This window comes from Ovis aries, chromosome 26 (assembly GCF_016772045.2).
Source record: "Ovis aries strain OAR_USU_Benz2616 breed Rambouillet chromosome 26, ARS-UI_Ramb_v3.0, whole genome shotgun sequence".
Classification (NCBI taxonomy): Eukaryota; Metazoa; Chordata; class Mammalia; order Artiodactyla; family Bovidae; genus Ovis; species Ovis aries.
Genome location: NC_056079.1, coordinates 35,217,172 through 35,238,473, shown reverse-complemented (window position 1 = coordinate 35,238,473; position 21,302 = coordinate 35,217,172). Strand labels below are relative to the sequence as shown.

Below are 21,302 nucleotides of genomic sequence, written 5' to 3'. Positions count from 1 at the left end.
GTCTCTGGCATCCTTGTCTTGTTGATGCTTCACTCTCAGGTCTGCTTCTGTTTTCAGGTGGCTACCCATCTGCGCATTTATATAACTTCCTCTTTCTTATAAGGACACTAGTTACTGAATAAGGACCTGCCCCAGTTCAGTAGGACCTCATCTTATCTTCCCTATGTCTGCAAAGACCCTGTCTCTAAATAACATCATATCCCAAGTCCTGGGAGTTAGGATTTAAATGTACCTTTTTAATTTTTTTTTAAAGGGTCACGACTCAACCCATGGCAGTCAGTGTTGACCCTGATGATGAGTACCCAGTAGCATGTTCTCAAATGTCCCTCTGCTGTGGTCTGAATGGTGGATGAGGGGAACTCCTCATCCGTGGGAGGGGTATCTGAGAACAGAGCCGCCCTGTGTATGGGCAGAGGCAGAGTAGGTGAACTCTCTTGGACTTCCCTGATAGCTCAGTTGGTAACGAATCTGCCTGCAATGCAGGAGACCCCGGTTTGATTCCTGTGTCCTGAAGATCCTCTGGAGAAGGGATCCGCTACCCACTCCAGTATTCTTGGACTTTCCTTGTGGCTCAACTGGTAAAGAATCCGCCTGCAACGCAGGAGACCTAGATTCGATCCCTGGGTTGGGAAGATCCCCTGGAGAAGGGAAAGGCTACCCACTCCAGTATTCTGGCCTAGAGATTTCCATGGACTGTATAGTCCATGGGGTCACAAAGAGTCGACACGACTGAGCGACTTTCATTTTCACTTGGTCCTCCTGGGATCCTGGGATCCCACCAAGGCACATTCATTCTCTTTAGTGTCACCTCCTGTTACCGCTGTGACCTAGTGTGAAGGGGTGAGGGTCTCGAGGTGGGGGAGGGGAGACTCTACTGACCTCCCCAAGACCGCTTCCGGATCACAGAGGCCTCTTCCGGGTCACAGATCTCACCTCTTCTGGTGAGAGAGTGGAGCCCCCTCCGCGGGCTCTGAGGCACTCCCAGGTCTGCACAGCGAGGTGCAGGGGCATGCTGCCCGTCTCTCCCGAGAGAAGGCCTGCCCAGGGCAGCCCAGGGTTGCTGCTGGAGTTGTTTCCTTTGGGACCATCCTCTGGGCTCTGCTTAGTCATTTTCAGAGGAAGACGCAGCAGAAACGGCATGTTGTCTTTAGACCTGGATGACCACGCCGGTACATTGTAGTTTTGTTTTTGTCACACTAGCTGACGTGCCTTAAACAGCTCCTTGGTCCTTGGGGTGCACAGGCTACCAAGGGTGCAGAATATATTCTATCTGTTGCGTATATTTGTTCACAGAGTGCCAGGAGGACCTAGAAAAGAGCCCTTTATCCACCTTGGGTGAGAAGAAGAGGGACCACGCCCAGGGAGGCAGCCCCGACCCTCTGGATCCACAGGGTGGTGAAGAGGAGGGAACACAGCATTGGACAGGATGGGAGGATAAGTGTGGGGGGTATTCCATCTGATCCTCCGTGGCAAGCCTTTGGGACGGCTGGGGTTTGTTTGTCAGCTAGTGCAGCAGCAGGTAAGGGGCTTCCCAGGGGGCGCCGGTGGTCGGTGGTCGAGAACCCACTTGGTAACGCAGGAGACTTAAGAGACGCAGGTTCGATCCCTGGGTGGGGAAGATCCCTTGGAGGAGGGCATGGCAACCCCCTCCAGTATTCTTGCCTGGAGAATCCCATGGTTAAAGGAGCCTGGCGGGCTACAGTCCATAGGGTTGCACAAAGTTGGACATTACTGAAGTGACTTAGCATGGCACAGCAAATTAGCAGTTAGGAACCTTGTTTGCTCCTCGGATGCAGTCACGTTTCAGCGGGAGTTAACACTTTTTCAGGCTTCAAACTGGTTCTCATCAGAAGCTGTAAGAGCAGCTAAGGTCCTGGAGGATAGCCCATCGGTAACAGGCTCCAGTGCCTCTTCTGGTGTCCTACGTTTTACCCGAAGGTCACTCAGACTGTGGATCTAATGCCATCTCCAAGAGGCATCTCTTACTGTAGGGCAGAGGAACCTGTGAGGTCTCTTCCTGCCCCTGACACCAGCATCCATTGGGTTCTATTGTACCTGGTTCCATTTCATGGCATGCGGTCGAGGAAGAGCCAGGGATCTTCCCCGAGTGCCAGGTGGCTTGAAATATCTCATTAGAAATAGCTGTGTGTGAAGGAACAATATTTTTAGCAGTGGGTAGGAAGTGTTACTGAAATATGACTTATTTGACATTATAGAGCTTAGAGGCATCAGTTCTAGTCAGATGGTGTGAGAGTAACTGTAACCCCCGTGGACACCACAGATCAAAGGGCTGAAAAATGGGATTCAGCACTAGCAGCTTTCTCCTTTTTTGCCTGTCAGTAAGTCGTACTGAGCCTGTCTTGGGATTCAGCATTACTAGAGACAATGCTTGGCTTCAGGTTGCACGAATATTACTCTGGGGATGACTCGATGGGCTCCTGGAAGAGTTCTGGGACTTGGGGAATTGATCAGGTCTCTGGGTGGCTCAGATGGTGAAGCGTCTGCCTGCAATGTGAGAGACCTGGGTTCATTCCCTGGGTTGGGAAGATCTGGAGAAGGAAATGGCTGTCCACTCCAGTGTTCTTGCATGGGGAATTCCATGGACAGAGGAGCCTGGTGGGCTACAGTCTATGCAGTCGCAAAGAGTTCGACATGAGTTCAGTTCAGCCACTCAGTCGTGTCTGACTCTTTGCGACCCCATGCATTGCAGCACACCAGGCCTCCCTGTCCATCACCAACTTCCAGAGTTCACTCAGACTCAAGTCCATCGAGTCGGTGATGCCATCCAGCCATCTCATCCTCTGTCGTCCCCTTCTCCTCCTGCCCCCAATCCCTCCCAGCATCAGAGTCTTTTCCAATGAGTCAACTCTTCACATGAGGTGGCCAAAGTACTGGAGTTTCAGCTTTAGCATCATTCCTTCCAAAGATATCCCAGGGCTGATCTCCTTCAGAATGGAATGGTTGGATCTCCTTGCAGTCCAAGGGACTCTCAAGAGTCTTCTCCAACACCACAGGTCAAAAGCATCAATTCTTCAGCGCTCAGCCTTTTTTGCAGTCCAACTCTCACATCCATACATGACCACTGGAAAAACCATAGCCTTGACTAGACGGACCTTAGTTGGCAAAGTAATGTCTCTGCTTTTGAATATACTATCTAGGTAGGTCATAACTTTTCTTCCAAGGAGTAAGCGTCTTTTAATTTCATGGCTGCAGTCACCATCTGCAGTGATTTTGGAGCCCCCCAAAATAAAGTCTGACACTGTTTCCACTGTTTCCCCATCTATTTCCCACGAAGTGATGGGACCAGATGCCATGATCTTTGTTTTCTGAATGTTGAGCTTTAAGCCAACTTTTTCACTCTCCTCTTTCACTTTCATCAACAAGCTTTTTAGTTCCTCTTTACTTTCTGCCCTAAGGGTGGTGTCATCTGCATATCTGAGGTTATTGATATTTCTCCCAGCAATCTTGATTCCAGCTTGTGTTTCTTCCAGTTCAGCATTTCTCATGATGTACTCTGCATATAAGTTAAACAAGCTGGGTGACAATATACAGCCTTGACGTACTCCTTTTCCTATTTGGAGCCAGTCTGTTGTTCCATGTCCAGTTCTAACTGTTGCTTCCTGACCTGCATACAGATTTCTCAAGAGGCAGGTCAGGTGGTCTGGTATTCCCATCTCTTTCAGAATTTTCCACAGTTTATTGTGATCCAAACAGTCAAAGGCTTTGGCATAGTCAATAAAGCAGAAATAGATGTTTTTCTGGAACTCTCTTGCTTTTCCATGATCCAGTGGATGTTGGAGATTTGATCTCTGGTTCCTCTGCCTTTTCTAAAACCAGCTTGAACATCAGAAAGTTCACAGTTCACGTATTGCTGAAGCCTGCATTGGAGAATTTTGAGCATTACTTTACTAGCATGTGAGATGAGTGCAATTGTGCAGTAGTTTGAGCATTCTTTTGCATTGCCTTTCTTTGGAATTGGAATGAAAACGGACCTTTTCCAGTCCTGTGGCCACTGCTGAGTTTTCCAAACTTGCTGGCATATTGAATACAGCACTTTCACAGCATCATCTTTCAGGATTTGAAACAGCTCAACTGGAATTCCGTCTCCTCCACTAGCTTTGTTCATAGTGATGCTTTCTAAGGCCCACTTGACTTCACTTCCAAGATGTCTGGCTCTAGATTAGTGATCACATCATCATGATTATCTGGGTCATGAAGATCTTTTTTTGCACAGTTCTTCCATGTATTCTTGCCACCTCTTCTTAATATCTTCTACTTCTGTTAGGTCCAGACCATTTCTGTCCTTTATTGAGCCCATCTTTGCATGAAATGTTCCCTTGGTATCTCTAATTTTCTTGAAGAAATCTCTAGTCTTTCCCATTCTGTTGTTTTCCTCTATTTCTTTGCATTGATCACTGAAGAAGGCTTTCTTATCTCTTCTTGCTATTCTTTGGAACTCTGCATTCAGATATGAGCAACCTAATAACAACACACTGAATTTCTGGTGAGGTTGTTTCCAAAAGAGTATGTGGTGAGTCCAGCTGCTTGCTGCTCAAAAGCCAATAAACAGGCCAGGTTGGTGAAGGGGAAAGTTTGCTTTTGTTTAGATCCTGGCAACTGGGAGCGGGAAGGGTCCAGTGTGGTCATCATGTAGTTAACTTCTTCCACCTGGTCAGGATTTCAGTATCTATAAGACAGCTCATAGGATATGGCTCAGAATATTATCTACAGCCCCTAAGAAGGAGCTAAAAGTCCTTGTCTATGCTTAATGACTACGTCATTATTATTTGATCTCCTTTGTTTTCCTCTGTTTTTGTATGTTCTCATTTCTCTGATTAATCTGATTTGACTAAAGCTTTCCACAGGCAAAAGACAGGCAGAGGACATGGACTGTAGGGTCCTGCTCTGTTTCAAGGTGGGGTCCACAGTGAGGCTATGGTCTGAGGTTTGCTTCTCTGGAGGCAAAAGGGAAGCAGTTCGCCAGGAGGTGAACTCTGCAGGGTTTAGTGCTCGGGGTGTTGATGGGCCTGGTGGAAGGAAGGGGCAGGAGCAGGAAGCTGGTGCCGTAACCTTGCTGGCCCTGAGGGGGTCTGGTTGACACCGAGAGTGTGAGTTACTCTATATTGAGCCCCAGTGGCTGTTCTCTTTATCTTTGCATCCATCGGCCCCTAGGTGTGGGCCACCCTGGCTAGGAGGGTGACCTTGGGCCAGTGACTGTCCAGCTGAAGCTGTTCCCAAAGGGCAGACAGCTGATCCCAAGGGCCAACCCCAGTCCCAGCAAGGGGGCGGGGGGGGTGGTGGGAAAGTTTTCCCTGAAAGGGTGTCCAGACCTCGTGTTTCCCTATCCAGCCCGGGAAGATCCAAGTACACACTTCACTGAGTGTCCTGACCGCTTGACCACTAAGCAGGTCACAGCCCATTGACTTGGGGTGATGGCCTGTTACTCTTGCTGTGAGGACTCAGAATTGCTGTTTGAGACGGGGATGCGTGGCCAGTGTAGGTGGAATTGGTCCTTAAGCCTCCTTAGCGCTCTAACCTGGCATCGGCATGGCTCACAGGTCCCGGACACAGTGCTTTCATTTTTGACAGAATGCTCACCTGGGCAATCTGAGAGCCTGGCGGGGGTTGGGGGTAGGGGGTGAGTCTGCTACCCAGTGTCCCTCCTCCTCTTCGCAGCTCCTCTCATTTGCCTCCCAGGGACCAGCTTGGAAGGTGGTCTTTGTTGGGCATCTCTGTATTGCAGGTTCCTTGAAGAGTTTGACTTCCCCCCTAATTTAAAAGAATGGCTTTGGTTCCTCCCTGCTCAGAATGATTCCTAAAAGGAAGACAGTGAACATTCTGGATGGAGAGGGGTTGTGTAGGGAAAGGATGCTACCATAGGAGTTGGGGATCCCTAGTTTGCCTTTACTCATGGGAGGTGGGTTGGGGTAAGTCCCATTATTTTCCTGGGTGTCACCTCCTCTCTGGGGGTGTGGAGGATGGGGCAGATGGTCCCTCAGGTCCTTTCTAGGGTTGCGATTTCCTTCCTGTCTCCGCTGTGGGATGCTGTCTTTCACTGACTCCAGTCCACTCAGTTCTGGGTCGCTGGGTCCCATTCCCTTGGTGTCTGCCCTTCCTCACGTTGCAGCCAGCCCTCTTCTGCTACCTGCCCAGCGTTCACATTTCCTTGTCTCCTTGCTGGCACATCCAGACACTGACCTGCTCTTCCACTAGGAAGCCCCTCCTCTCACAGCAGGTGGGGAAGACAGGTCGGAGGGAGGCTGGATGGGGGCACTGATTTAAGGTCATTCTGGTGTGCATGGACACGTTGGGTAGAGGGGCTGACAGTTCACTGCCAGGCTTGGGGCAGGGGTATGACGAAAGCAGAATAGATGGGGAGGAGGCTTGGCCTTAGGAGAGCATCACTCAGCCCAGGCTCTTGTCCCCAAAGCCAGACTCATCAGCCAAGTGATGGATCTATGTTAATATGGTTTCATTCCTGCAAACCACCCATGCCCTGCTCAACTCAGCTGAAAAGGCAAGAAGAATTGATTCGGGGCAAGCATCTGAAAGTGTCACTACATTAGGAACTGGAGTGGTGAGCTGGGGGCGTCTCCCCAACATCAGGGCTGATGCCAGACGGCCAAGCTGTCATTTCTGGCAGGGTGACAAGGCCCTGATCCTCTGATGTGAGGCACTTGCTCATTACCTGGCATCCCAGTGGTCATGACCATCTGCTCGGTGCCCGCTCCCCCCAACAAGATGGCAGAGCAGATTGCAGGAGACAGCAGCGCCTGCATGCCAGGCGTGAGGAGGATGAACGCACTCCACACTGGACAGAAACAAGAGTGGCCTTCCTAGTGCTGCTGGTATGTGAAAGAGGCTCCTAGTTAAAATACAGGAAAAGGCACTTCTGGTCAATGAACCAGGACATAGACCTTGTCCTCAAATGATGCTCTACTTCTCCATTAATCGCTTGATTCCAGACACAATAAAAGCACCACATCTGTTCAAATGAGGAAGCGATTGGTGCTGGCCTGAGTAAGCATACTCCAGAGGTCTGGGCTGTCTAATGCCAGCACGTAAGAGGTTTAACTGATAAAAAGCATGCTTCTGGGTAACTGTTTTCCAGCTGTGCCTGTGGTACCTGTGTTTGAGTTGAGTTAGTTCAGGTTGTACTAGGTAAACCCTACAATCATAGTGACTTAGTGCATCAGAAGTTTATTTCTCCGCCGCGGAACATCCAGTGGGCAACTGGGATTGGGGACGTGGGGTTCCAGTCCACGTGGTCATTCAGAAACTCAGGCTTTCAGAGGTTTCACTTCTTTAATGTGAGGTAGGGGGACCAGGGCAGGGGTACCCGACCCTCAGGTGGAAGAGCAGGTTCAAGATCACGTGCAGGATTTCCAGAGCCAGTCTCCAAGCGGGCACACTGCTTTTGTCCCAGATTGCATTGGCCAGAACTAGTGCTAAGGGACACTAACTGCCAGAGAGGATGCCAAATTCAGTTGTTTTTTTTGTGGTTGGGGAGAAAGAAAAAGTACAGCTATGTCTCTGTTACAGAAACTGTGGAGGATTGTTTCCAAAACATTCTTTCTCATCATTGGTGCATAGAGGCTATCTACTTGACATTATCATCTGTCTATCCATCCCTCAGTCTTTTAGCTATCAGTTATCTGTCTGTCTAGCCATCCATCCATTTATTATCTTTTTATCTAGCGTCATCATCTATCTGTCTGTCTATATCTACCACCATCATCACTATCATTTCCCATCTTTAATAAGAGTGAGCCCCCACCCCCGACGACACCTTCCACAGAAAAGTGAAGATCTCCCAACAACTTGCATGTAGTCACATGGCTTCCTCCTCCTGCCCGTCTATGCTAATCACCATCCTGAATCTGATCCTCACATTTTGCCAGACATTTTCAGAGTTGTGTCTTCTCTACATGGATCCTAAAAGTATATCTATTTTTAGTGTAGCTTTTGACTTTGTAGAAAGGGTCTCAGGCAGGGGCTCTTTGACCCACTTTTTTGTGTAAACATTGGATTGCCATGGTTCGTCCATACTCTGGGATGTTGTGGGCCCTCATTCACATTGTGATTCTGCCTCAGTTAATCACTTCCCCTCTGGCAGCTGCATGCCAGGGTGATTGCAGGTTTGGTATTTGAACAGTGCTACCATCATCATCCTTTACATGCCTCGTGTCCTCATTGAGTGAGAATAGTTCTATCCTGTCGACTAGGAGTGCAGTTGCTAGAGTGCTTAGCTTGATTAGATTATGCTAAACTATTCCTCCTATCAAAAATGGGTGAAAGACTCCATGTGTCCATACCTTCACCAACAAATGATAGAGATATTTTCATTTTTACCAATCCCTTTATCATTATTCAGGAGCATAGCACACATACCTTTTATACTTCTCTTCCCCTGGTAGCTGAATTACCTAAGCTATCATCATTTTCGTTACTTCTCACTGCATCCCAAGGCAAGAAACGACACAAGATCTCAAACCAACCCTCAGATGGGAAGAGACGTTCTGATTGAAGAACCACAAAACGGGTAGACTCACAGGCAGGCTTTTGTCAGTTTGTGGATGGGTAGCCCCTGCCTCCGTGACATTTTAATCCCTGTGTCTTTCCATCTTGGCCACTCCAGATGCTATTACACGGGCTCTACAATTCTGCTGATTTTAGGCAAAGCAGCACAGAAATCAAGACCAAAGAGCAATCCCCTGAGGAGCCAATGGAAGTTAAGCAGGCTGGGGGAGCGGGGAAACGGGGCTGAGATTGCCTGCTGGCTGGCTGATGGACAGCCACGGTGCATTGTCTGAGCGCAGATGAGGATAAGAGCGATCGTTTCCCCTGCAGCAGCTCAGCTCAGTCCGGCTCTGTCCTCCTCTGCAGTAGGTTACAGGTGCAGAACTGTGCCTCCAAGCCCCAGCTGTGATGGTTGCATTCAGATCTGCCCTCAATCTGTCTGGTTCAGTAGGGGCAGAACAGTGACGGTCTTATGAAGATAAATCACACGAACAAGTTCCAGTAATGGGATGCTTATTTATGAGCTGTTTGTGAAGGCTTGGATTGACTGTTCGAAAGCCAGCTCCTGTTGGTCTTGCAGCTTGTTAAGAAAATCCACCTGTTTTAAGGGTGCGCCTGCTCCACCCAGGCAGCTGGCACCCCGGGAAATGAAGAAGCCACGTTACTTTGCTTCTTTCTAGTCAAGGGTGGGGGCAGGGCGGAGCCTGGGCTTTAAGATGTGTGTGGCTTTTCCACCTGGGCATGCAGCGCTTTAGTTTGATGGAATGGGCGACAGAAAGCATAAAGGGCGTGTTCTTCTCCCCTGTACTTTCTCCTCCCCTCTCCTGCTCTTTGTGGCTTGGTGATTTATTTTTTTCTCTCTATTTCTGGCTGTCCTCCCGAGATGGAGGCTCTGTGTTTGCTCTGATTTGAAGGGATGAACCAAGGGAAAATCCAAGTTCTCCACCCCCCTGCCATGTCTCCCCTCTGATGGGGCATAAAGAGAAAGAAAATGCTCCTGGCCTACTGTGACTGGCAGGTGTGCTGGAATTTACCCATTCATACGCTATGGAAGCAAATGGCTTTTCTTCTTTTTTTAAATTTTATATTGGAGTAGAGCTGATTAACAATGTTGTGATAGTTTCAGGCACACAGCAAAGCAACCCAACCATATGCATACCTGCCTCCATTCTCCCCCAAACGCCCTTCCCATCCAGCCTGCCATGTAACATTAAACAGAGTTCCTTGTGCCATTGTGGCTTACCCATTTCAAATATTTTGTTTATTTATTTTTTACTTCACTGGGTCTACCTGGCTGCGTGTGGGCTTTCTCTAGATGTGGCAAGCAGGGCCTGTTTTCTGGCTGCAGGGTGCGGGCCTCTCCTTGCCGTGGCCTCTCCTGTTGCAGAGCACAGCCTCTAGAGCATGCGGGCTTCAGTAGTTGTGGCTCTCTGACTCTAGAGCACAAGCTGATGGGCTTAACTACAGTCTTCCCAGACAGGGGGGCAAACCATTGTCCCCTGCATTACAAGGCAGATTCTTAACCACTGGGATGCCCGCAAAGCCCTGGTTATCCATTTTAAATACAGCAATGTGTACATGTCAGTCCCAAACTCTCTAACTATCCCTTCCTCCATCCTTTCCCCACCTCCCTGGAACCAAAAATTCTTTCTCTAAGTCTGTGAGTCTGTGTTCAGTTCAGTTCAGTCATTCAGTCATGTCTGACTCTTTGCGACCCCACCGAGTGCCACATTAGGCCTCCCTGTCCATCACCAACTCCCAGAGGTTACTCAAACTCATGTCCGTTGAGTCAGTGATGCCATCCAACCATCTCATCCTCTGCTGTCCCCTTCTTTCACCTTCAATATTTCCCAGCATCAGGGTCTTTTCCAATGAGTCAGTTCTTCGCATCAGGTGGCTGAAGTGTTGGCGTTTCAGCTTCAGCATCAGTCCTTCCAATAAATATTCAGGACTGATTTCCTTTAGGATAGACTGGCTGGATCTCCTTGCAGTCCAAGGGACTCTCAAGAGTCTTCTCCAACACCATAGTTTAAAAACATCCATTCTTTGGTGCTCAGCTTTCTTTGGAGAAGGCAATGGCACCCCACTCCAGTACTCTTGCCTGGAAAATCCCACGGGTGGAGAAGCCTGGTGGGCTGCAGTCCATGGGGTCACTAAGAGTCAGATCTGACTGAGTGACTTCACTTTCACTTTTCACTTTCCTGCATTGGAGAAGGAAATGGCAACCCACTCCAGTGTTCTTCCCTGGAGAATCCCAGGGACAGGGGAGCCTGGTGGGCTGCCGTCTGTGGGGTCGCACAGAGTCAGACACGACCGAAGCGATTTAGCCTTAGCAGCAGCAGCTTTCTTTATAGTCCAACTCTTACATCCATACATGACTATTGGAAAAAACAAAGCTTTGACTAGATGGACCTTTGTTAGCAAAGTCAGGTAAATAAGTTCATTTGTATCAGCAAATGGTGTTTCTTCTGATGAAAGTGCCCTGCCAGGCCCCTCAGACCCGTCAGCTGGGCGCAGTTGGGTTCCCTGCCTGGTCCTGCCAGACTCCTCGGGCTTCCCCGCAGCAGCCTCGCACAGGGGCCCGTGGGAAACCTGGACAGAAGGGCTCCCACCTTCTGGATCACCGGTCAGCCCCACCTCTGCCCACATCCCCTGTCTCTACTGCTTACTGGAGATGAAGGTCCAACATTGAAACCTCAGCAGGAAGGTTAAGCCTCTCAAGTGACATGAGGGAGAGAGCCAGCCCCCGCCTACTAGCTGGTGTGGGTATTTTATTTACGTGCAAGGAGATAGGGATTCTGGGTGTGTTTCTGCAGAATGGCATGCACTGAGTCCAGCGTGTGAACCTTGTTGAGAGATCAGAGCCTTGGAGGAGCTGTTCTCTGTGGCACACTGCCTGTGCCTAGGGCAACCCCAGCACATAGTAAATGCTCAGCAAAACCCAGGTGATGATTAAGGGAGATCTGAGCGAGGCTGTAGGAAATGCTGGTCTCAGGCAGAGGTTGTCCAGTAAATGTCATGGCAAATCTGAGGGGCTGGAGTCCTTGGGAGCCTTGGGCTCTGCCGAGCCTGCTGGAGTCTACAGTCCAAACTCACACATCCTGACAGGGCACAAGGGGTCAGGGAGCAGGCACATGTGTGTGCACCCTCAGAGGCTGTCCCAGGCTGGGGGCTTGTTTGCTACTCACTGCTCTGGGTGTCCTCGACCAGCCCCGGGCCATACGTGCACAAGACCAACAGATAACGGTTCCACGGCCCAGGGCTTGGGGTAAGGCATGTGGGCCCAGCAGAGGCAGACGCCTCTGAGTCAGGATCACGGAGGCTGATTTTACAAGTGAAGAAAATGGTGCCATCAAAAGGCAAGTATTCAAAGGGTGTGAGTCAGCCTTGCAGCTCCTGGTGATGCCAAGCAGAAGAGAGTGGTGTGAGGGGTTCCTCCCACCCCACCGCACCGCCTCCCCTCAACAGAGAAGAAGAGTTGTGTCTTCTCTGCATGGATGCTAAAGGGGCATCTATTTCTAGTTTAGTTTTTGCCTTTGTAGAATGGATCTCAGGCAGGTGCTCTTTGACCTGCCTTTCCGTGTAAACTTTCGATTGCCACGGTTCTTCCATCCTCTGGGCTGTTGTGCGCCCTCATTCCCATGGCAATTCTACCTCAGTTTATTCCTCCCCCTCTGGCCCATGCAGATGCAAACTCTGGCTGGAAATCAGAGCTTTCACCTGCCTGTGGATGGTTAATGAGGAGGGACCTGGACTGCCACACTCCTGCCTCTGAGCATCACCAGGAAGGGGAGGGGGGCAGCAGCCAATCAGCAGAGAGGGCTTCATCCCAAGAAACAGGGAACCCTAAGGTTCTTCAGGCTGGTTGTGTCTGATGTTTGTCCTGATCTCAGCCACTTCACAGAGGTTCCAGGTCCACAGCTCAGCCTCCTGGGGGTGTGTGGGGAATGGAAGGTGAGCGTGCGAGCTCTGCAGACCCTGGGAGCTGGTCCCGGGTGGCTTCAGTTGTGTGCTCTCTGCCCTATTCTCCCTTGGGCACTGTTTCATGAAAGTCCAGTGTGCTTCCATTTCTGGAGCACTTTCCGTGACTTTTTTTTTCTTCTTCTAAGGCTGCTTGATCTGCTGTCATGGCAACCAGTCTTGCATCCCCCAAGTCATGCAGAGGGAGGTGTGAAGGGATGAGACAGACCCGGCCCGTCCGTAGGGGTTCCTGGTCCTTAGAGGCACTGGAGGGAGGTGGGGAGTCACTGCGGAGATGTTTATAAACTGGTGTGTTTGTCCCCAAATCTTAGTTTTCTGAGGGCCAGGAAGGCGGCGGGGAAGGTGTCTTCTGTGCCCTGGAAAGACAGTGGCAGGGCCTCAAGATGGTGGAGCAAAGATCATGACCCAGCCACAAGGACACCAAGCTGGCCTCCAACTCGGGCCCTTTCTCAAGTGGGATATAAACTCTGAGGCTCACAGAGAAGGAGGCCAAGGCTTATTTGTTTTGTGTTGAGAATGGCCCAGCCCCAATCCTTACACCTTTCCTCCTTTGAACAGAGTTTGATCCCTTCCAATTTTGGTGAAAGAAAACAGGAACCATTTCAGTAGCCTTTTTGATATTAATAATTTTAATTTTAAAATGTGTCTGATTTGGGGGACTTCCCTGGCGGTTAAGACTTCATCCTCTGATGCAGGAGGTGTGGGTTTGATCCCTGGTTGGGGAGCTAAGATTCCACGCCCCTTGCCACCAAAGAATCAACCAGCAGAAGCAATATTGTAATAAATTCAATAAAATACTTTAAAAATGACCCACATGAAAAACCTTTCTTAAAAAAAGTGGCTGATTTTAAATGGCAGTGGCATACCTCCTGGCTGTTTCACATTCACAACCAGAGGCAGTTTCATTTTAATTGGTGGCATTTTCAGTCAACCGTTCAGCTTGTCAAAGTTGAAAGAGACAGGAGGAGTCCAGTCTTCCCACCCTGGGCACTGGGGGCAAAGCCGCCCAGAGTGGTGGCTGCGGGAGCCCAGTGCTTTGCCAGGGGTGGGCACGTGGTGTGCTGTGGAGGGTCTTGGCTGGATTAAGAAGAGCCAGCCAGACTGCATGGAGGGGTGGGGTGATTTTGCAGGCTGTCAGGCCGAGCAGGGGGAGCAGGAGTAGGCACCAAATTTGAGGGTGAATCAGACTATAGATGGGCAGGCAGAGTGAATGAGAAGGCCCTGCCTCCCAGTTTGATTCCGATAAATGCAGAGAAGAGCATCTGGGCCCTGAGGTCACTTCCAGCTTCCCAGATTTCACTGGGATAGTCGAGGCTCCCTTGAAAGGTGTCTGCCTTTCATTTTCATATTTTTTTTAAATGGTGGCTCCTTAGACGGGCAGTAGGGCAACAGACTGAAGGGCTCACTGTGCTGAATTCCGCCATGGGGAGGCAGTCAAGATGGGGGCTGAGCTGATGGACACAGAGTCAGCCCGGCCTTGGTACCTGACTGCTGCTTACAGGCTTGTTTACTCCATCCTCACCTTAGGTCCTCAACTGGTCAATGAGAAGGATGACTCTACCTGCCTCTTGGAAGAATGAAGTCAGGTGGGAAGGCCCTTAGCACTAAGCCCAGCTCAGGAGCCCCACCTAATATGCTTATCGTAGTGCACATCTTTATTCCTCTGGGTCTAGAGCTTTCACAAGGGTCCAACACTGTGAGGGGTCATTTTAGATGCAGCCCCTGATACTGATGGCTTAAAGCTCCACATTCAGAAAACTAAGATCATGGCCTCTGGTCCCATCACTTCATGGGAAATTGATGGGGAAACAGTGGAAACAGTGTCAGACTTTATTTTTGGGGGCTCCAAAATCACTGCAGATGGTGATTGCAGCCATGAAATTAAAAGACGCTTACTCCTTGGAAGGAAAGTTATGACCAACTTAGATAGCATATTCAAAAGCAGAGACATTACTTTGCCAACAAAGGTCCATCTACTCAAGGCTATGGTTTTTCCAGTAGTCATGTATGGATGTGAGAATTGGACTATAAAGAAAGCTGAGCACTGAAGAATTGATGCTTTTGAACTATGGTGTTGGAGAAGACTCTTGAGATTCCCTTGGACTGCAAGGAGATCCAACCAGTCCATTCTGAAGGAGATCAGAAATCCTGGGATTTCTTTGGAAGGAATGATGCTGAAGCTGAAACTCCAATACTTTGGCCACCTGATGCAAAGAGCTAACTCATTTGAAAAGACCCCGATTCTGGGAAAGATTGAAGGCAGGAGGAGAAGGGGACGAGAGAGGATGATATGGTTGAATGGCATCACTGACTCAATGGACATGGGTTTGGGTGAACTCTGGGAGTTGGTGATGGACAGGGAGGCCTGGCGTGTTGTGGTTCATGGGGCTGAAAAGAGTGAGACACAACTGAGTGACTGAACTGAACTGGTACTGATGAGTTCACAAAGTCATATGGATTAGCAGTCTGGGAAATGCAGAAATCTGCCCCTAAGAGCGAGAGTAATTCTTTGGTTGAAATTGCCATGAGTCTTAAATCCTATTGTTTTAAAAAATATTTATTTGGCTGCACCAAGTCTTAATTGTGATATCTTTATCTTTAGTTGAGGGATGTAGGATCTAGCTCCTTGACCAGGGATCGAACTTGGGCCCCCTGCATTTGGAGCATGAAGTCTTAGCCCTTGGACCACTATGGAAGTCCCTTAAATCCTATTTTTAAAAGGACTAGTGAGGGAGGAGAGTAGGTGAAGGAGTAGATTAGGTTGTTAGACCTTACAGATGAGCTTTGGAGTGAAAATGCCCAAATCTGTGAGGAGATGCCTAAAGGTGGGGATCACCGAGCTGAAGGCATCTCTCTCCAAGGGCCAGGGGCACAGAAGTGTCACCCAGGGGATCATGACGGCTGTTGGCTATCATAGAGCCATCCCAGTGAGTGGCTGTGCATGCAGAAAGCTGGTCCACATTCAGCCTTTGGGTAGTGTGTTCTTCCTTTATGTCCCTCTGGGAGCAGGTCACAACAGGAAGAGTGCAAGTGGGCAAGCGAGAGGGTGGGACACACTTCTTATCAAAATGCTCCATCTGTCACTATCAGCGCCTCTGACAAGAGGAGATGTGAAGCATTCATGAAGTATGAGGTCTTCACAGGCATCCAGCCCCAGTATCAGCTGCCAGTGGAATTCAGTGAAAACAAGACATTTTGGTGGATGATATTAATACACAACAGAAAGCCTGTGATGGCAATAAAGGCTATGATTTTAGCACACCGATGGTGTTATCTTCCCCCTTACTCTTGAAGGTGGTTCTATTTGTTTCTCTGCTTCAGTATTTACAGCCTCCTTCCTGAAAATAAGAAAAATGATAATACAAAAATAATAACATTTGTAACAGTGGTGGTGATATCTGTTTTTGAGTGTCTGCCGTATGTCACAGTCTTTGTTAGATGTTTTCCATCTACATCTTCTCCAGTCATCACAATAACCCTGGGAGGATGTTTACCCCACTTCACAAATGAGGAAAACAGGGCTCAAGGAGGATATATAACTTGCTCACAGACCTAGTTGGCGAGGGACCAAACCTGGATCTGAACTAATGTCTTGGTTTCTTCTAAAGGCCCTGCATAGGTTTGGGGATTTTTGAGACAGAAGCTATTTTAGCATTATTAGAAATGGAACGGAATGAAGAATATCAATCTTGGCTACCAAGCCTCCAGTGTCTTTGGGTTTTCAGCCTGTGTTTCTCAAATCTGCTCTTGAGGAGCAGCAAGAGGCAGAAAAGAAGGTTTTCTTATCTGCCTTTGATTGAAGATCCTGAAAAAGGCCATCCCCGGCACCATGAGCAATGCATTGGGACCTGCCTCTCCTCTTTCCATCTGGACCTTCAGCTTGGTGTCCCCTTCTCTTCTTGCATTGTACTGCCTCCTCCCCTTATGTTGCATAATCCCGAATTAGCCCTGCCAGTGCCCTTTGGATGTGTCGTCTTAATGCCTACCGATAGCAAGATTTTTGTTTTCCCCTGTGCCAGGGAAAAAAAATTAGCTCGAGCTGGAACCCATTTCCCTTCACTCTAATCCTATCCGTTTTCAAATTTTCAACTCTAATAGAACTGGAAGAGTTCTTTAAGATTCTTCTCATCTCTTGAAATCCTGTAGCTTTTTTTTTTTTTAAACCAGCCCATTATACTTGCTGCCTGTGTCTTAGGTATTTGGTGGGTATCTGTCTTCTCATTAAATAGCTCAGAAAGATTTGGAAGACAGGAAATGTGCCTTCTTTTATCCTGATGTCATCCCAATACATAGTAGATGCTCAATAACCATAATTTGGTTATTTTTAAATTTTGGCCATGCTGCGTCTTTGTTGCAGTGCATGGGCTTTTTCTAGTTGTGGTGTGCAGGTTCTGGGCTTCCCTTGTTGTGGCCCGTGGGCTCTAGAGCTTGTGTGTTCACTGATTGCAGCACGTGGTCTCTCTAGTTGCAGTGCACAGGCTCCATTACCCCAGGCATGTGGGATCTTAATTCCCCAACCAGGGATCAAATCTGAGTCTCCTTTATTGGAAGGGCGATTCTTAACCACTAGGCCACCAGGGAACCGACCCCCCCTCCCCCGCCACCATTATTGAATAAATAGAAGCTCCTCCTCTGTATTTTCTTTTTTATTACCCTCAGCTCCACCTCTGCACCTTCTACTGTCACTGATACATGTTTAAGCAGGTCTGTTGCTTTACAGAGACCCGGGCTAACACAGAAGAATCTGACCACCTTCCTGTTCTAATATTGCCTCCCATTCTAATCTGGGCCTTGATTTTCCTAAAATACAGGTAGCACTTTCCTCTGTGAATGCTAAAGAGCTGAAGTTCTTCAAACCTTCAGTGTTTGCTTTGAAATGTGCCAGGATGGGGAATACTGAGAAAGCTTTTGTTCAGGTCAGTTTCAAGTCTTGGAAATCAAACTCCTTCTTTCCTTCCTTTCCTTACTTTTTTCTCCTCCATCACAGTGTCCCAGTGCCTCAGAGTTCAGTACAGTCAGCATGTTCTTAGAGTTGGGGGTCACCACGCATTGGCTCTGGGCCAGTACGATTGGTCAATAAGTGATCAACGGTCCAGCTCTGTTGCAGCTCTAGCAATGATTCAGCACCATGGACAAGGCTAAGGAAAGCTTCAAGTTTTCCTGCCTTTTCTTCCCAGCTCTCCTATACTTCTGAAGGCTAGGGAAGCTAAGATCCTCTTCTAAACAACCTGGAGAAGGGGAGCAAGTAGCAGCTTTCCCCTTTGGGAATTCCACTTTTTGAATCATAAATCAGACCTTCTTGTCATCTAAAGTAACTAACATAGAGAGTTCTCTTGTCTTGGAGAAAAGGCCTCCTGCACAGACTAGACTGGCACTTGTTCCCTGATGGTCTCCTACTGTAAATTAACTTATTCCAGGCCTTGTCAATTTCAGGGGGAGGGAGTCTTTATGGTCCTTTTCCTGCATGTGGGCTTATTCAAGTCAATATTCTTATATGAAACAGTGGAAAAAGCCAGGATATTCTCTTCTTCTTTTGATTTTTTTTTTTTTAGTATACACACTTTACATTCTGCCTTTAAAGCTATTTCTGCTGCACAGCTGCTTTACCAAGACTCAGACTCCTACGGGCCCCACTTGGTCCGCCATGTACCTTGAATATCCTTTCACACTGTTTGATTTCTGCAGTTGGTTGTATAATGAGGAGGGAGTATGCAGTGAGTCTGGAGATTCCTATTAACCAGGTCACCCATGAATCTATTTTTGTGCTCTTCTTTATTAGAAATAGCAGGGAACATGATAATATTTAAACACAACTGCTTAGAGGAGCTTGGCTTCAAAATACACCTTCCCAAGTTTTCTTTTCCCATTTGACATTTCAAAATGTTGTACTACATTTTCACATCATCAAAGCGCCTCCTCTCCATTTGCATTCCAAGCTGTGAATACAGACCGTTGCAAATGACAGTAGATATTTCGGAGGGTCATTTGGATTCGTGATCCTCTGCCCACAGATTGGGAATGTTTCATTCTGTTCTTGGCGCTGCCTTTGAAGATGGTCCATAAAAAGATACACACAGACCAAGATGATAAAGGAGGACGGGGGTTGGCAATAGATGGAAGAGAGCTATCTCCAGTGCTTGAAGGAGGGGACCTCATGAGAAAGGGGAGTAGAATTATTCTGTATTGTTCCCAAAGACAGAGTCAATGAATGGAATGTACAAGGGGACAGATTTAATTCAACCTAAAGAGTGCGTAAAGACAAGTGCTGCCAGATTCTGGAGCAGGTTGTCATGTGAGGCAGAGCGCCTCCAGGCACTATAGGTGCTGAACTACAGGTTGACCAGGCTGTCTGCCAGGAATGATCCTTCCAGAAATAACAGGTCCATTTCAGCTGTGAGAATCACCCGTCCTTACTCCTTGGCATTACTGTCGGAACTCGGGGCATTGGAAACCACAGGTGCTCTTGTCTCTTGGCAGCAGAAACTCTGAATCCTTTTGAGTTGCTTAATACAAATGTCTTCATGGGCCATGGCAGCCAACGTCAAGGTAGAAAGGGATTTTGGAGTTGTTGAGGCAGGCAGCCTTTTGTTTCAGGAAGATGTTTTATTCTTGAGACACTGCTATTTATTTGTTTAAAATGTATTTATTTATCAACTTTTGTTTATGTATTTATTTCTGGCTGTGCAGGGTCTTTGTGTCTGCACATGGGCTTTCTCTAGCTGCGGCAATGGGAGGCATCTCTTGTTGCAGAGCATGGCCTCTAGAGAGCTCAGTAGTTGTGGCACACGGCCTTAGTTACCCCGAGGCACATGAAGTCTTCCCGGATCAGGGGTCGAACCTGTGTCCCCTGCATTGGCAGGTGGATTTTTAACCAGTGGACCACCAGAGAAGCTCAGCAACCCAACTATTTAGATGATTTGTAAAATGTCTTTAATTGGACAGCAATCTTTCATTTGTTGCATTAATCAAGACTTGTCCAATATCTTACCAACATTGGTATGCCATTAAAAATAGGATAGTGATCCCTTTCAAACAAAGGGAGTTCTACAGTTTATATTACCTTCTCCTCTTCTGATATTCCCTGCAATTCTCCAAGGAGGCATGGAAAACAGTATTTTCTCAATTTTTATAGGAAGAAAACAGACCTACAGGGCTTAGTGACTCATCTGTAGCATGCAGCTGGCAAGCCGTGCTCCACCTGGGACGGAGCTGGAAAGTGGGAATTGGAACCACGGAAGCTGGGCGGTGTCTGTGGCCATGCCAAGCATCCGCAGTGTGGCTTTGGGCAGTTTCATGTGTATAGTGAGGGCGTTGGAGTAGGCTGAGTTCCAGGGGCTCACCCCACCCTGCCATCTGGGCTTTTCTGGCCTCAGCACCTGGCAGAGTCCTTACTCTTCGCCTGGCAGGTAGGAGGTAAGATGAAGTGAAATTTTGGGTTGGAGAAAAGCATCATGATGTGCCAGTGGGTGTTTTCAGGGTGGTGGCCTTATATGTAATGCACTTCCGTGTCAGACCACTTTCACAAACTTGCGAACCTTGGCTACATTGTTTTTTCCCTGCTGTGCAGGATGTGGGATCTTAGTTCCCCAACCACGGATTGAACCTGTGTGCCCTGAATTGGGAGCTCAGAGCCTTAACCACTAGACCTCCAGAAAAGTCCCTGGCTGCACTTTAATTCAGAGTTTGGAATTTAAGGATGTTTGTTTGCCTTTGCAGGCTCAATGGTGGTGTGGAGGGGTAGAAATAATCTTTATGAATTTCCTCTGCCCTACATGTAGACGAGTCAGTAGGAATAACGAGGGCTCCTCACTTTGCGAGATATAGGCTTGCAAAAAAAAAGCAATAGGTTAGTCTGATTTTATTTTTTAATTGTCTAAGTATACCTGTGCATGCATGCATGCTAAGTCGCTTCAGTCATGTCTGACTCTGTGACCCTAGGACTGCAGCTTGCCAGGCTCCTCTGTCTGTGGGATTCTCCAGGCAAGAATACGGGAGTGGGTTGCTGTGTCCTCCTCCAGGGGATCTTCCTGAGTGACCCAGGGATCGAATCCATGTCTTTTACTTCTAACCTGCATTGGCAGGCAGGCTTTTTCCCACTAGCACCACCTGGGAGGCCCCAAAGTATAGCTGCTGAACTCAAAACTCTATTTGATGTTGCTTGGAAGCCCCTTGGGGCTTCCCTGGTGGCTCAGATGGTAAAGAATCTGCCCACAATGTGGGAGACCTGGGTTCAATCCCTGGGTTGGGAAGATCCCATAAAGGAGGGCATGGCAACCCACTCCAGCATTCTTGCCTGGAGAATCCCCGTGGACAGAGGAGTTTGACTGGCTACCGTCCATGGGGTCACAAAGAGTCAGACATGACTGAGTGACTGAGTTTGTACAAGGCTCTTGACAAAGCTAACCTGTTTCTTTGTACTACAAAAGCAATTCATATTCATTGCAGAAAATTTAAGAAGGAAGAAAATCATGTCACTATCTATAATCTCCCAAAGACAGCTGCTACTAACATTCTGTTTAAACTTCCTGGAATGTTTTTCTGCACACCTCTACATGTTTTAAAAGAAATTAGAAATGTATAAAAGAAATGTATAATACTGTACATACTGATTTGTAAGCCTTTTGCTGTTAATGATAAATGTATTCCTACTTTACTAAATATCCTATGAAAATAATTGATCTGAGTGTGGATTTGGGAGGTATATAGGATTGTAGCAAGCTGATGTATCAAAATTTAATTAACCTAGTTCCCACTCTTGGCTATGTTGGGTGCTTACAGCATTTTGGTAGTATAAATTATTT

The 21,302-nt window shown here is 48.0% G+C and overlaps 1 protein-coding gene across 2 annotated transcripts in view; it reads left to right on the top strand.

Moving 5' to 3' along the window:
- Positions 1-21,302, top strand: part of ZMAT4 (zinc finger matrin-type 4) — a 373,991-nt gene that overhangs the window by 63,517 nt on the left and 289,172 nt on the right. The window lies entirely within an intron of this gene.